Genomic DNA, 16,990 nt, shown 5'->3' on the forward strand with positions numbered 1-16,990 from the left:
CAGCATTGGGAGAACCTGCCAAAAAAATTTATAAAGTGGCATGGGAGCTAGGTGGGGCCAGGGGGAGTGAGTGGGGAGATAGACACAGAACAGAGGGACAAACAGGAGGGCGATCCGAAGAGTAGGGGTGAAAAGAAAGAAGGGGAACAAATGAAATAGAAAGGGTAGTAACAGCTGGGTATTAGGGGGCTGTGTAATGCAATAGTGGTGAGCAGACGGGGATTAAAGGTATAGTGACAGCTATTGGGGAGAGCGTAGAAGAGGGGGAAGAATGTATGGGAAGCAGGTTAGAAAAAAAACAGCGAGTGAGAATATAAAAGAGCTGCGCTTCCAGGGCAGGAGGGGGAGGGGCGACTTCCTGCTATTCACACTGTACATGTTGTCTAATGACATTTACAACACATTGCAGGGAAAAGCATAATAAAAAAATTAAAAAAACCTGAAAGAGCTCCGATTGAGAAAAGTCCTACCCCTTACCAACAGCTCCCTCAGCACTTCCAGGAATAACCAGCCGGAGAGGGGCGGGGAAGGGGGGCGGAATTCAAGCAGCACCCGGCCTCTCCCAGCAGCCAATCCCAGGCCGGCGGCCCAGCGGGGACATCCGCCACGGGCCAATCCTATCGCTGGGAAGGGAAAGAAATAAATACACACGTTACCCCTCCCCCGCTATCGTACAACCAACTCACCCCTCCTCCCTACACTAGTGGAAGGGAAAAAAAGAAGTAAAGCTCCGCATGTGAATGGTGCTGCTCCGGCGGGACGGTGAGTGGAGCTGTGCCGGGATGAGGTGAAGCGGACAGAGCTACTGCCACAGCGAGGGCTGGCAGGCGCGCGGTGCCACGGTTTCCCGCCAGGGCAGGTACTTTTGCAACCTGTCTCGTTTGGTCCATTGCTGCCCACAGTCCTCGGGAGGAGAGCCGCTGTCCTGTGACAGGCTTTGCATGTCTGTGCATTCAGCCATTCATCCTTTCGCTGCTCTGGACGTCTGCTAGCACCTGTTCTACAGAGCAGCTGGCCAGCATGACCCCTGGTGCGGGGTACACCTCTCCGGACCGAGGACCGCAGGGATCGGACAAGACCCACCGCAGGGAGGTGAGTTCCGCTCCTGGGGGTCTAAGCGGTGCCTGTCATCCAGAGTAGATGGGATTCCCTCGTGGTTTAAAGAGACCAGCAACGTGTTTGGTTGAGACACTGACAGTGGAACATCTATCCAAACTGAAGTTGGGAGAGGGGTTTATTCTGCAAGACAAATAATTCAATAATGCTCACTAAACAAGAAGTAAACATCAAATATACGGGTTTTTTAGCCGGTATCGAAACACTTTGCACGTAGACAATGAAACTTGGAAATTGTGTTTTTCAACAATATCACACGTTTCTGTGATTAAGCAAGCACATTACCCAGCGGGATTGACATCTCACAGCATATAGAAACTAAGTATGGTCATCACACTGTGGCGTGAGTAACAAACAAGGTGTTGTCAAAATGTCTTCAAAGACAAACACAGCTGCCTTTCAGGCAGAGCATTCCCTGACCTGCAATGTACACTTCTATTCATATACTGCATTCATTGTAAGAATCAGTCTACACATTTGTTGGGCGTTTCTTTCAAGATGACCCCCGGTCTCACTTTAAAGTGCATCTCTCCCTGCCAGTGTTTTCCACAGCACATATTTGTTTTAATTAATTGAAAAACACTACTGTCAGTCTTTGTTTACATTTATCTCCGGTAATGCTCTCACGCGCCGCGACCATGTTTTGCCTGTACATTTCACATAATATTACTTGCGATAAAATATCCGGTGTGCGACTAAATACTTTTAGGCAGGGGAGGCTTGTTATAATCAAGTTTGAGGGCCGGTGAGCTCGGTAGCGGAGAAGGGGGAGGAGTTTGTTGATGTCACAACGTGAAGGAGCCAGGTCCAGAACCTGTGGCTGAAGCTCGATGGAATACATACATGACGCTCGTTTCACAGAGAAACCGAAATGGGGTAGCCATACACAACATGGCCTCTCCTCCCTGTTCTATATGTAAAAAGAAAATAGCTGTCGAGGAATGTAGAAAATTTCATCATGATAATGAGGTAACTTTATATTCGAGGGAGCCTTATTCATTGAATGAAGTGGATATCCCATGCAAGAAATGTTGGTAAAATTGTTTGAAATGTTGCAAGTTCAAGTCGAGTTTTAAGTAAACCCAGTTGCTGCTAAAATGCAGTCAAATGACGTCACATACCGGTGTAGTATAAAAAGTCGCTCTAAACTTGGGGGCATGGAGGATGATGCTGTGATTCAGTTGGAATGCCTCCCTAGAGCTATCGATTTTCGCGAGTGTTATACCTCACGCTACCCGTCGGTGCATTAGCAGTGCAAGACGTTCAATGCAGTTATTCCAAGCCATGAGAGGGACAGTGAGAGTAGGCTGGTACGGAAGGTACTGGCACAGGTCACCGCGTGGGGGCTTAACTAATAAACACGGTTTCACCAGGAAAGTGGAGGCACAAATCCAACATATTCACATACTCATGGTTCTGTACTCGCCACAATTGGTTCTGGACTTGCTGTTCTGTTTCTTTATTGCCATGTTCTACTTTTCCATTTCAGCTTATGTATTATGTATGTTGTTCTGCCCTTGCTGTGTTTTAGTTTTGTACTTTCTGTGTGCTGGTTCTATAGTGGTGTAGTTTTGGTCTGTACTGTGTTCAGTCTCTTCACCCACCATGTATGGCTTCTCTATGAGCTCAGTTCTTTTTCTGGACTCTGTTCGCCCTTACTTGCTGTAATATGGTTTGCACACCCTATCTTTTATTTCTTTACTACCGTATTTTGGTTCTCCACTGTTGTGTTCTGTTCCTGTATTAACTTTGTTAATGCTTTACTGTGTTACGGTTTGTACTTGCTATGTTTTATTTCTGTACTCACTGTATTTTGGTAATGTATTTTCAGTTTTCTGGCTGTACACTAACCGAAGTTCTGTTCTGTGCTCTAGTTTTATACTCACCATGTTTCACTTCGCTCTTTTGTTCTGTTGCTCATTCTTATATTTTTGTGCTCAGTGTTTTAATTTTGCGCTCAGTGTGTTTTCTTTCTCTCCTCAGTGTGTTTTCTTTCTGTGTTCACTGTATTTAGCTTCTAGGAAAGCTGTATGTATTCTGTTCAAATTGTGTCTAAGAACGAGGCCACAATCACCTCTACAATTCAGTGTGGTGTGTGTGTTGTAATCCCCCCCACAGGAAAAATTGTTATCGCTCAGAAGAATGGCAATTTATAAATTGCGAATTACACTTGTTCACTGACCTCAAAATGGCGGATTTTGTCCTTAAATGAAAAATTGTGCATATGGTTAAAGGCTCCTGTCCTACTCCTGGCCATCTATGACTGGCTCAAATTTCAAGGATTTACGCATGGAAAGAAAAAGTTTGTGAATGCCAACAGTTGTAAATCTAAGACAGAAGGTATATACTGCTCGTTTAGGCATTAGTTATTAAGAGCCACCACACCATTACAAAACTGAATAGAATATTTTATTTATATTGAAGAGGGCTACGCCTAAAATATGTGGTAAGCAGTTTAACCAACATGTTCTAGAACTGGATTTAGAATAGGAAAGTAGGGATTTAAAATAGGAACGTATATCATTTTGGAACTGTGTTGGATGAAAACGAGCTATATAGTGCACCAAATGGTTTCAAAATAATAATTCAGCAAAACTTTCTTTGTAATGTAAACAGTACATTTTCATTCAATACCTCTCCTTCATAACCCATTTTGACGTTTTATCTTTTTTTCTAGACCCTCAAAGAGCGAATTCTCTAAATGGGCTTTTTGGCGATTGCGGGCAAGGCAGCTTGATAATTGGTAAAGGTTTAGGCCTTTTCACCTGCCTCCCTCTGGTGGAGTTGGCTAGTGTCCTCTCTTGTAAAACAATCCCGCCAGTCTGCCTAAGTCAGGTCTTTCAGTTGCATTTAATATAGATATGTGTGGAAATGTGTGTACTGTGCAATTTTTAGTCATATGATGAGTATGTAGATTGGAGGCGAGTGTGCATGAGTGCCTTGTGCAGTGCATTTAGTTTTCTTGGATTCCATATGTGTGAAGCAACTGAAAAGATTGGGGGTGCTTTGTGCTAGGCTAGCAAGGTCTCCGTTGATCTTGGGCATCTCATTTAGCGCATTCTTTCGTCCACCCCTTGATTGATGGATACTGTGTCCTGTGGGTGGGGCTATCTGGACCTCTTCCTATTGAAGCTTGTCACCATCTGCAAGAAACCTGGTCTACTCTTTGTGCTTAATACACATCTGTACCCAGGATGGTTAGAAACAGTTGACGAGGAGCTCTTGTTGTCCATGGTCATGCAACAGCCATTCCCTGCTTGATTGGAGGTATCCTCCAGGATTTGAACTAGGCCAGAGCGGTGATTGGTCAGCTTTGAAGATAAATACTGGCCAGTTTAACAAGAGGGTACACCTCATCCCCAAACTGTGCTAGGTCATTCTAGTGTTCTCTCTGCTTAGTGATTCTGCCCTGCCTTACTGTATGTAAATGGGAGGAAACATTCTTTTTCATAGGTATATCTGCGAGTAGACATTGAGTAAATTTACTTGTTTCATACCTTGTTTATTTTACTTTTCATTTTTATAGTTTTTAAGAGCACGTGATTGCCTCAAGGCTTCCTGGCGCTGAAATAGACAACAAACTAACCGCTGCTACTGATGGGAAAGATACACAAACATGTTACTTTAATATAGAAAGATCCAAGTCTTCAGCTGTTTCTTAAACTTTTGTAAATTGGCTTTAGAGGGAAGAGTTAGGGAGCTCTTGTTCCAAGCCTTGTTTATCAAGTAGAAAATAAAACGAGCAAAGAAGGCCTAATCGTCTCCTCCGAGTCCTTAATAGAATTGAAACTTTCAGTTACAGTAGCTAGGAAATTTTTCATTCTATGGCAGGACCCGGAGGCTAGGATTATGTCGTCTTTCTTCGTTTTATTTTCAAATAGTAATTCAGAATCATTTGAAGGCACTGAACAAAATAGGGGGAAGTCCCAGATACAATGCCTTGTTATGGTCCAACAAGCCCCTATTATTAAGTGACTAATGGGAAAATGAGAAGGGAGAAGAAGAAAGTGGAGAATTGTTTTCAGAAGCATCAGTTGTACAAAGCAAGAAAAGTAAGTTTATTAATCTCATTTTGAAAACAAAGTGTGGCATCAAACACTACCCCAGTATTTTCTCTGTCTTAACTGGTACAGGAGACATGGGCAAAACGTGTGGCCACTGTTAGAATGGCTAGAGAGAACAAGAACTTTCCAAAATCAATACCTCAATTTTATTAGGGTTCAATCCCCAACAAACTGCAGGACCTCGAGTCTGCCTCTGCATTTTTTGCCTAACTTTAGAGGCAGTCGGGGATCCTGTGCCATCCAGTCAGATGATTTGTATAGCATTTACATAGCACATACATTAAAGGTTGGAGCTCTTCATGCTGCCGATGGCACTACATATAGAGTAAATTGGGTAGTGCTTAAGGGGGATCCTAGTGGGACTCTTCTTTGGAGATGAGGAGCAGAAGAAAGGCATGAAAACAGATTGTCTGCTCTCTATTAAGTAGGATTGAAGCCAGTGCAATGCTTTATCTACCACTCCTGCAAACCTGACTGGTAAAATATCATCAAGCCCAGATTCAAAGGCGACAGAGACCCAATAAGATCAAAGCAGCGCTGCCATCTTGGTCTAGGATCATACGTGCAGTGGTAGGAATGAACGCCCGCCTGAACAGGGTCCAGTAATGAGTTAAATGGAATGTATACAGTTCCCTGAGTATTGACACTTCCATCCGCCATCTTTGCACAGAATGACAACCGTGAGATGCTGCTCTGGACACAGGGATCTTAAATCGCACTCCTCTGCTATCACTCAAAGACAACATGTACCTTGTGCCAGTAGTAAACTGCATTGTCCATCACATGTATTGTGCAATAACAACTGACCGTCTTAGGATCTAGAGAAAAGCCATTTGGCGCGCTAGCTGTGATGTCACTCTTTTCTGCATTTACCTACTGGTGAGAGATCTGTGTACAGTGAGTTGACCACGAGGATGTACCATTCTTTTTGCGAATGGTGTTATGTGGCATGGTCATTAGGTTGGACTGCTCTCTGTTTTTTTTTTATGTAGCACAAAACACCTGCCTGGTCAGTCTCAACTCGTCAGTGAGGAGTACCACTCATTGTTAACATGTCGGTATCTCTCCTCGGTACGGGGTGTTGTGCTTTATTGTTAGTCCAGAGTACAAGCACCTTGCTGTAAAGTTATTCTTGGCACAAAGTAGTGTAGCGCCCTCCTTTAGTGCACACATAACAAGTCATGTGACGTGTGTAGTATGTTGGGGCATTGCTCTTATTGTAAATGGTGTTTGTGTTTCTCATAAAGTAAGGGTCGCTGCTCTTTGGCCTTGTATAGAGTTCAAATAATCTATAAATAATTAACCAGGTTTGTTAAGGAGACTCCCGCCCTGCTACTGTACATGGGTGTGTGTCAAGTCATTACCAGGCGCCCTCCTTTCTGCGAGTAGCATATGCATTGGTGGCTAGAAAGAGGCACTTACTGGGATTGACTGACCGAGAGGGGTAGAGGGGACCTTGGAGAACTGAAAGAACTAGAGGGCAATAAACAGCCCCATAAGAGTTTGTGCTGGGATCACCTACTTGCTGCGGTTCCATGACCCTGGCACGGCTTTTAAAACAGGGTGCTGGGAGCAATACTGGGAATGCCCTGTACCATCAACAATATATTTTCTATATATTATACAAAGTACATGCTAAGAAACTCTCTTATTTTTAATTTCCTTAGAGGAGGAGCTCCAGGTAGTGCATACTGATAATCATCTACTATCTGTAGGGTCACTCTGAGACGCGGTTTGCTCAGTCCTACTGCGGAAGGCATTCCCTCTGATCTGGATGCGAAGCAGGCTGGGAGAAGGGGCTGCAGGACAGCAGCACATTGTGGATGGCAGTATCTGAGGGCTCCAGGTCTCTCAGGTGAAGGGGGTGCAGTGGCATCCATCTCACTCTAATCCATGTAGATCCACGGTCCTCTTAAGGAACCAGGATGCGCATCCGTGCGGTGTTCAGATGAATCCTCTACGAAGGCAACTTTCATTTCCTTGTACAGGGGAGCCTGAGCTGCTCGAAGGGGGTTGCTGGAGCCCAGTTATGCTTTATTCTTTGCCCAATTGGTTTTTAATTTGAGCACCTTAGCGGGTCTCTCTTGCTTGTCCCTCCTGCTTGTCCCTCCTCCCGCCATGCACCCTGACCACGGCCCTCTTAAGGGACCAGAAAGCGCGTCCGCACTGAAGGCCAGCCCGCCTGAGCCTTCAGAGCGGCCCGACAGCGCCTAGTGCCAGGACCCCATGTCCTTTCACACCCAAAAGCTACTCTAGAGCTGAACTCATGGAGATTGGTAACAAAAATAAGTACCCTGAATGTTCTCCGTATAATTTTAAAGCATTACCACCAAGTTCCTTTGCAAAAATTGTAGTTTTACCTTTCACCCTGGCCACAACATGACAAGAATGCCAATCAATTTTTGGCAAGCCCCAAAAATTAAACCCATGGACTCAGATTACAAGTTCTCATGTTTGCCTCTCAACACTATATCACTGATATGAATTCACCAACATCATGGAGTCAGAAATTCCAGGTGTTTCTTTTTTAACTGGAACATGGGCAGCTGCATTATCTGACCCAGATGTTAAAACAGATATTCCTTCACAAGCGAGGAGGTGGGATTATTTACCACAGTCATTTTAAAGCCACCTTAAACTCCCTCTCGCACCTTAATTGTGAAGTCCTCCCATTTAACTTACAAAGGCACATGCCCACTCCACTAACAGCTTCCGATTTACGATCCCCAGGCCTGAGGGAGAATTTTATCCATTCACTACTAGGTCTTGGAAACCTGTGTAGATTACCCCAATTTAACATTCCTAGGGAATTTTAATTGTTACCTTGAATGCATGGAGGACAAGGATACAGAGCAATTAGTGAAATTTCCCACTCACGAAGCGAATCACACACTGGATGGGATTTCACGAACAGTCCTGACTTCGAAGAAGTCATGCCTTTGGCATGGACAGACCATAGAGCTGTTATGTTCAAACTTACTGTCCTCACAAAAAATCCCTTGACTTCTAATGTGCTGGCAGTGATGAAATACAGCCATTGGAAAAAATTGATAATTTGAAATTAAACAATCTGCTATGTGAGTCCCAGCCAACAATTACTGGTGATATTGAGCAAGCATCTGCCAACTATGCCGCTTGGATCGCTGGATCAGTTTCCCAATTAGCGCCCTAAAAATTAGGCCTAACTAATGGTCCAGACCCTCTGCACCTTAGTATTACCAGGAGCTCAAAGAACTAAAAAAGAAATGTAGGTGCCAAGAACAGCTCTGGAGGCTGAACTACTATAGCTCAGATGAAAACAATAAATATAAAATCTGGAGAAAATTATTCAAATCACTGATTGGTGCAGCTAAAACTTAATTTTGTTCAGAATATATTAAAGAGCTAATAATTCCACCAAAGAAGTTTTTATCCCAGTAAAGTCCCTATTCAATACTTGTAACAAAAGTATTGTTACTCTGGATCAACAACTATGTGACAAAATAGCTGACTTTTTCTGTTCTAAAGTAAACAATATCTTTTCTGAATTCTCTGCTATATCAGAGAGCATTGATCTTTCCTCGAAAGCAAAGATAGTTGAAGAAACCATCTATGCTAAATCAGGCCAATGCACTCCTACACTGACCTCCTTCACCCCATTGGCTGAAGAGAAGGTAGCAATCCTTATGAAACCTCTAAATCAGGTGTCCCCTCAGATCCCAACCCTCCTCGGGTTCTTTATCCTGTGTCAAACAGCGTTTCAGCTCACTTTAGTTGGCTTTTAAACAGGATTTTGTCCTCTGGCTGCTTTCCAGCTATGTGGAAAAAAGGCATCCATTTTGCCTCTTCTGAAGAAACCCTTGCTGAATCCCCTTGAGGTGAAGAACGATTGGCCTAATTTGCGCCTTCCTTTACCAGCCAAGTTACTCGAAAAGGCCGTGAACCAAGAAATTATTACCTTTCTGGATAACGCTAACCTTCGCCATCTAGTACAACATGGGTTTAGAACCGTAGAGTCCGCCTTAGTGGCAGCCACGGAAAAAATTAGAGCCATTGTAGATGGATGAGGTAAGGCGGCCTTAATCCTCTAGGCCGCATTCGACACAGTTGACCACACTCTTCTGGTCAACCGTATCGAATGCATTAGCATTAAGGGAATGCCTTTAACATTGATTGAGCTTTCTAGCTATCAGAAAGCAAGTGGCTGCTCTGGAGGACTTCACATCTGAGCCTTTCACTCTTCCCTGCAGGGTCCCTCGGGAGTACTTGTTGACTTCTACCCTTTTTAATGTATATATCTCCCATCTGATCTAACTTATGTCAATCAATCATAGTATTTATAGAGCGCACTACATACCCGTGAGGGTCTCAAGGCGCTAGGGGGGGATCATTCATTCAATCAATCAATCAATCAATCAATCAAAGTACTTGTAAAGCGCGCTACTTACCCGTGAGGGTCTCAAGGCACTGAGGGGAGGGGGTGCCTCTACTGTTCGAAGAGCCAGGTCTTGAGGAGTCTTCTGAAGGCGAGCAGGTCCTGGGTCTGCCGTAGGTGGGTAGGGAGGGTGTTCCAGGTCGTGGCGGCGAGGTAGGAGAAGGATCTGCCGCCGGAGGTTGTTCGTTAGATGCGGGGGACAGCGGCGAAGGCGAGGCTGGCGAAGCGGAGCTGGCGGGTGGGGGTGTAGAAGCTGAGTCTGCTGTTAAGGTAGGTTGGTCCGGCGTTGTGGAGTGCTTTGTGTGCGTGGGTGAGGATCTTGAAGGTGATCCTCTTGTCGACGGGGAGCCAGTGTAGGTCTCTCAGGTGGGGGGTTATGAGGCTGCGGCGGGGGACGTTGATGATCAGTCGGGCAGAGGCATTTTGAATGCGTTGTAGTCGTCGTAGGTGTTTGGCTGGGATTCCTGCGTAGAGTGCGTTGCCGTAGTCCAGTCTGCTGCTGACGAGGGCTTGGGTCACAGTTCTTCTTGTTTTGTTGGGGATGCACTTGTAGATCCTGCAGAGCATGCGGAGGGTGGATCTACAAGTAGCAGGAGGAGGAGACGGCGCCGACCTGTTTAGTCATGGAGAGGGAGGAGTCGAGGATGAATCCCAGAATGCGTGCATGGTCGGTGGGTGTCGGTGCTGTTCTCAGTGTGGTCGGCCACCAGAAGTCGTCTCAGGCTGAGGGGGTGGGTCCGAGAATGAGTACCTCCGTCTTGTCCGAGTTCAGCTTCAGACGGCTGTTCCTCATCCAGTCGGCGACGGCCTTCATTCCCTCGTGGAGGTTGGTTTTGGCGGTGTGTGGGTCCTTGGTGAGGGAGAGGATGAGCTGCGTGTCGTCTGCGTAGGAGATGTTGAGGTCGTGCTGGCGGGCCACTTGTGCGAGGGGGGCCATGTAGATGTTGAACAGCGTCGGGCTGAGGGATGAGCCCTGGGGGACGCCGCAGATGATGTCGGTGGCCTTGGATCGGAAGGGCGGGAGGCGGACGCTCTGGGTTCTGCCGGGGACGAAGGACGTGGTCCAGACAAGGGCTTCTAGAAGGCGCATCTTTAGAGTGCGATGGCAGACCGTGTCGAAGGCGGCTGACAGGTCCAGAAGTATGAGGGCTGATGTTTCGCCTTTGTCTAGTTGGCGCCTGATGTCATCTGTGGCAGCGATGAGGGTTGTCTGGGTGCTGTCTCGGGATGCTGCTACTGTTCGAAGAGCCAGGTCTTGAGAAGTCTCCTGAAGGTTAGGAGGTCTTCAGTCTGCCGCATGCCGCTGGGGAGGGTGTTCCATGTCTTGGCGGCGAGGTGGGAGAATGATCTGCCGGCGGCGGTAACTCTTCGGATGCGGGGGCGAGGGCGCGGTCTGCGGAGCGGAGCTGGCGGGTGGGGATGTAGAGGCTGAGTAGGCTGTTGAGGTACACTGGTCCTGTGTTGTGGAGTGCCTTGTGTGCATGGGTGAGGAGCTTGAAGGTTATCCTCTTGTTGATGGGGAGCCAGTGCAGGACTCTCATGTGGGGTGTGATGTGGCTGTGGTGAGCGATGTCCAGGATCAGGCGGGCCTAGGCGTTCTGGATGCGTTGGAGCCGTTTAAGGAGTTTGGCCGGGGCTCCTGCGTAGAGTGCATTGCGGTAGTCCAGGCTATTGCTGGCGAGGGCCTGGGTGACCGTCCTCGTTTTTGGTGGGGATCCACTTGAAGATCCTGCGAAACATGCAGAGGGTGTTGAAACAGGAGGTGGAGACGGCGTTGACCTGCTTCATCATGGAGAGGGTGGACTCGAGGATGACCCCCAGGTTGCGTGCGTGGTCGATGGGTGTAGGGGGTGCTACTAGTGCAGTTGGCCACCAGGAGTTGTCCCAGACCAAGGGGGACGGGTCCGAGGATGAGGACCTCCGTCTTGTCCGAGTTCAGCTTCAGTCGGCTTTTTCTCATCCAGTCGGCGATGGCCTGCATTCCTTCGTGGAGGTTGGTCTTGGCGGTGTGGGGGTCTTTGGCGAGGGAGAGGATCAGCTGGGTGTCATCAGCGTAGGAGATGATGTTGAGGTTGTGTCGTCGTGCTACATGGGCAAGCGGTGCCATGTAGACGTTGAACAGTGTTGGGCTGAGGGATGAGCCTTGGGGGACACCGCAGATGAACTCGGTGGCTTCAGAGTGGGAGGCGGAGGCTCTGAGTTCTGCCGGAAAGGAAGGAGGTGGTCCAGTCCAAGGCAGTCTCTTGGATTCCGGTGTTGTGGAGGCGTGTTCTTAGTGTCATGGTGTCATCATTGTTGATGTTGGTCCAGGCCAGCAGGCGGTTGGTGTGGGTGGTGGTCGTGAGAGCAGGGGTCTCAGCGGTTGTTGGGGTGGTGACGGTGTTGAAGCTGTCGTGGATGTCTGCGATCTTGCGATGGAAGAAGGTGGCCAGTGAGTCGCATAGGTCTTGAGACGGTGGGATGTTGTTGGTGTTGGAGCTGGGGTTGGAGAGTTCCTTCACAATGCTGAGGAGCTCTTTGCTGTTGTGTGGGTTGTTGTCTAGGCGGTCTTTGTAGGAGGTCTTTTTGGCAGATCTGATGAGGCTGTGGTGTCTGCGGGTGGCGTTCTTGTGAGCTGTGTAGCTTTCCGGTGTTTGCTCACGGGTCCAGTTCTTTGTGAGTTTTCGGCAAGTTTGCTTGGAGGCCTGGAGGTCTTTGGTGAACCAGCTGGCTCTCTTTCTGGTGTGGGTGTTGGGGAGTTTCTTGAACGGGGCGAGGGTGTTGGCGCAGTCATCAATCCACTGTCTGAGGCTGTGGCGTCGGGGTTGGTCGGGTCTGCGGGTGGGCTTTGGGCGAGTGGGGTGGTAAGCTGGTCCTCGGTGACCTTGCTGCAGTTGCGGCGTGGCATCTGTTGGGTGTGGTGGTGTGTGGTGGGTTTCCGGAAGGTGAAGTAGATGCAGCGGTGGTCGGTCCAGTGGAGTTAGGTGGTGTGGTTGAACATATTTAGTCATGTGGCTTCTCAGACTTCTCTTATGCTATGCTTACGACAAATTGTAGTGTCTGTCTCTTGTAATCCAGAAAAGGTGGCCATTCAATATCTGCATGGGCAGAATCACTAACTAGATGCAGAACACCTGTTGAAACTCTGAAAAACTGAGGTGCTGCTGTTTGACAGAGACACCTACTTTTGGAACACTTCTTGGTGGCCTCCCTAACCTTGGTTCCTCCCATTGCCAGTTCAGAAAGCAAGAAACTTGGGAGTAATTTTTAACGCCAAGTTATCCTTCATGTACCGTGTAAAAATAGGTAACATCTTCCTGTTTTCGCACACTGAGAATATTTAAAGAATTCTTCCCTTCCTTCCAGTTGATTTAAGTGAAACAGTAATTATAGCCCTAGTTTTCTCTAAATTAGATTATTGTAATACCTTATAAGTAGGCTTCCAAATCCACAAACAAAATAGATTGCAGATCCTTCAAAATGTTGCAGCTAAAGTGCAGATGAACATCCCAAAATTCTGTTTGTTTACCAGTGCAGTTCTTTGATAGTTTTGGAACCCAATCAGGGCACACATTAAGTTCAAAGCCTTGTGCTGGGCTTATAAAGCCTTGCACCAGGCTGGTCTGCTCTTTTTTCAGGAAACTTTTAAATGGTATTAATATTCACTCACACGCACTTTGCAGTCTAGTACAATGAGATCGGTACTCATTCCAAGAATTAAACACCACATTGGGGAGGAAGAAGTTTCTCCTTCTCTACAATGGTGGAATTCAGTGCCTGGCCACCTCAGAGGTTAACCAAAACCCTAAAATTTATGAAACAACTAAAAGCCTGTCTCTTCTGCCTATATGTCTTCTCTGCTTTCGTCCTGAGACATCATTCTGACACTAGTGCCAAGACACCTATTGGCATTCACGTGCTCTACAAAATTAATAGCCTTAACATCCAGTGCTCTCCAGGCAACCCACTATGCTTGTTGACTTGCCTCATGAGGAAGGTCTCTAGGCCTACTGGGGAGCAGCTCCGTCTGTTGCTGCCTCATGTAAGCAAAAGGCGCCCCTGTTAATATTGACGTCTCGAATTATAGATGGTCCACCCTCTCTGTTAGTGTGTATACATCTCTGTGACATTACAACGCATGCCATTACATCACATGCCGTTGCAATGCCAACCTTTTACCCCGACTTTCTGTCTGTGAGTCCTGGAAGTGGGAATAGATTCATTTTCTATTCCAACTCCAGTGTGTGCAACAGTAGGGAAGGTTTTGGAGTAAATTCCAACACCTTCTACCCACTGCTGCCCACCTTTTTCATTGCAACGACATGCGATTTAATGGCATGCGTTGTAACGGTTGCGTAATAAAGGCTGTTTCCCACCTCTAGTCACTATGGGACATTAGTTTATATTCACACAGTAAACGCCACAGCTCTCAGTGGTATCCTGCATGTGTCTCTCTGATTTTTAGGTCTCGCCTGTCGATGCGCATGCGCATCGAGCAAGCGAGACTATGGGGGCTCATCGACTCTTTATCCAACTTGCAAGGAATCGTGGCGATTCCTTGCAGTGCCCGTGACTTTTAAGCTCAATGCGCATGCGCATGCGCATTGAGCTTAAAAGCGCGTGCACATGGCCCCAGCCGTCTGCCTTGCCTACTCTCCCGCCCCCTCACTACTTGATTGCACGGCCGCTAGGCCGTGCCTCCCCTACTCCTCCTCCTACTCTCCTCCCGTCTGTTCCCGCACTCACCCCACACCCCCCTACTCCTCCTCCTACTCTCCTCCCCTCTGTTCCCGCACTCCTCCCACACCCCCGCTCCGCCCCCTCACTCTCTCTGCCCGCCCGCTCTCCACTCCACGGCTGTCTTTTGGGCCTCCATAGCTACTGCCTCTCCCAGCCCCCTGCCTGCCCCGGTGTTGGCTGCATAAACACCGACCGTCTGTCTGCAACTTGAATAGAAAGAATCCCGAAAATGCTATTTTTTGTCCGCTATGCAAGGTACACGGGGCCTGTTTGTTTTGGATCTCCCCGGGCATTCCTTATCATTCATTCTTCCCCGCTCGGGGATTCCTGCGCTGAAGACGTAACAAGACTTCGCACCCACGGACACGCCTGGGCTTGTCCCGGCACCAGGGCTTGAAAAACACATTGCCACGGCCTGTTTATTTATTTTTATATTCAGTAACTCTGACTCGGCTCTTTCTGTGTTCCAGTTCTGTAACGTGATGCGAAGAGCTGAACCGGGTCAACATTTATACAAGCACAAAACAGCACCCGCTTCCAATGTTAGAACCATATCCTATATCTGCATATGTCCCTAGTGGCTCCATGTCATGTATGACGCACTTCTCGAATTCCTGGGTTTCTGCACTTCGCACCCAGGCAATTTGAGCAACGCCATTAAAGCAATTTAAAAGGCTATTGTATGTAATGCACACGCAGACAGAGCCAATAGTTTTAGCTTTTGAAAAGTGAACAATTGTTTTATTTACCTTCGCTAAGGCAGCGTGTGCAAAAGCGATCACAAACATCCCTCACAGATCAGTTACAATACTGACAGCACTATCGACTGAGGGAAAACGTGCACCTCATAGGGATCATTTACAATACTGATAGCATCTCAAAACCCTCAGTACGAAGAGCAGACACCTCTGGTGGCAGGAGACGTACTCAAAGAACAGATACAGCACTGGTAGGGAAAGTGCAAGCTTCCTTCACACACAACTCAGTTACAGTGCTGACAACCGTGGTACACATATCCTCTCACACAAAACAGATATGGAAGGAGTGCACACTTTTATTGCACTGTGAACATTCACAAGAAATACAGCAGTGTTTCAAGTACCCTCACACAACGAACAGAAACAGCACTGGTGGCAGGAGTGCACGTTTTCCTCACACAGACAGTTTACAACCATGTCCCCTCTTGTGCAAGTACCATCACGCAAGGAACAGATACAGCACTGGTATGAAAAGTGCACGTTTTTTTCACACTAATCAGTTACAGTGCTGACAGCAGCGACACACATATTCTCTCACACAAAACAGACAGAACTGGAATGAGTGCAGACTTCCATAGCGCAGCGAACATTAACAAGAATGACAGTAGTTTCAAGTACCTTCGCACAAAGAACAGACACAGCACTGGTGGCAGGAGCGCCAGTTTTCCACACACATAGATGGCTTACCACATTGGTACAAGCATACCCTCATACAAAGAACAGACACTACTGGTGGGAGGAGTGCAAGCTTCGCTCGCACATAAATATTTTACCACAGTGACCACACTGGCACAAGTATACCCTCACACAAAGAACAGATACAGCACTGGTGGCAAAGTGTAAGCTTCCCTCGCACATATATGTTTTACCACACTGACGATACTGGTACAAATATACCCTCATACAAAGAACAGACACAGCACTGGTGACAGGAGTGCAAGCTTCGCTCGCACATAAATGTTTCCACAGTGCCCACACTGGCACAAGTATACCCTCACACAAAGAACAGATACAGCACTGGTGGCAAAGTGCAAGCTTCCCTCGCACATATATGTTTTACCACACTGACGATACTGGTATAAGTATCCCCTCACGCAAAGAACCGGCAATGCATTGGTGGCAAAGTGCAAGCTTCCCTCGCACATAGATGATTTGCCACACTGACAATACTGGTACAAGTATACCCTCACAGACGGGTAGCACGCTTGCACAGGGTATTTTTTATTTGAGTATTATTTGTTCCACCTTAGATCTTAATTCTTTAATGGTCCATACCTTTTGCAATCAAATTAATCCTTTCCTCACCCTCACCACCCTCAACCCCTCACCCACCCTCACCCACCCTCACCCACCCTCACCCACCCTCACCCACCCTCACCCACCCTCACCCACCCTCACCCACCCTCACCCACCCTCACCCACCCTCACTCACCCTCACTCACACTCACTCACCCTCACTCACCCTCACTCAACCCCTCACTCACCCTCACTCACTCTCACTCATCCTATTTCACCCTCACTCACCCTCACTCACCCTCAACCCCTCACCCTAACTCACCCTCACTCAACCTCAACACCTCACTCACCCTCAACCCCTCACCCTCACTCACCCTCACTCAACCTCAACCCCTCACTCACCCTAAACCCCTCTCTCACTCTCACTCATCCTCACCACTACACCCTCACTCACCCTCAACGCCTCACCCTCAACCCCTCACTCACCCTCAACACCTCACAATGACTCACACTCACCCTCACACACCCTCACCGTCACACACCCTCTGCGTAACACCTCCCACACCCTCACTCACCCTCACACACACTCACACTCGCGCAACGTCACACACCCGAAGCCTCACACCCCCTCACTCACACTCACCCTCACTCACCCTCACCCACCCTCAACCCCTCACCCTCAC

The 16,990-nt window shown here is 47.6% G+C and overlaps 1 protein-coding gene across 2 annotated transcripts in view; it reads left to right on the forward strand.

Moving 5' to 3' along the window:
* The first annotated feature begins 706 nt into the window (after positions 1–706).
* LOC147701653 (suppressor of cytokine signaling 3-like) overlaps positions 707–16,990 on the forward strand; it is a 72,185-nt gene continuing 55,901 nt past the window's right edge. The window contains exon 1 of one of the 2 annotated variants that reach the window (XM_086930283.1): positions 707–1,092. The gene's annotated coding sequence lies outside the window, so the exon portion shown is untranslated. The remainder of the gene's footprint in view (positions 1,093–16,990) is intronic. The other variant, XM_086930285.1, reaches the window with a different exon arrangement.

Source organism: Lissotriton vulgaris, chromosome 7 (genome assembly GCF_964263255.1).
Source record: "Lissotriton vulgaris chromosome 7, aLisVul1.2, whole genome shotgun sequence".
Taxonomy (NCBI): Eukaryota; Metazoa; Chordata; class Amphibia; order Caudata; family Salamandridae; genus Lissotriton; species Lissotriton vulgaris.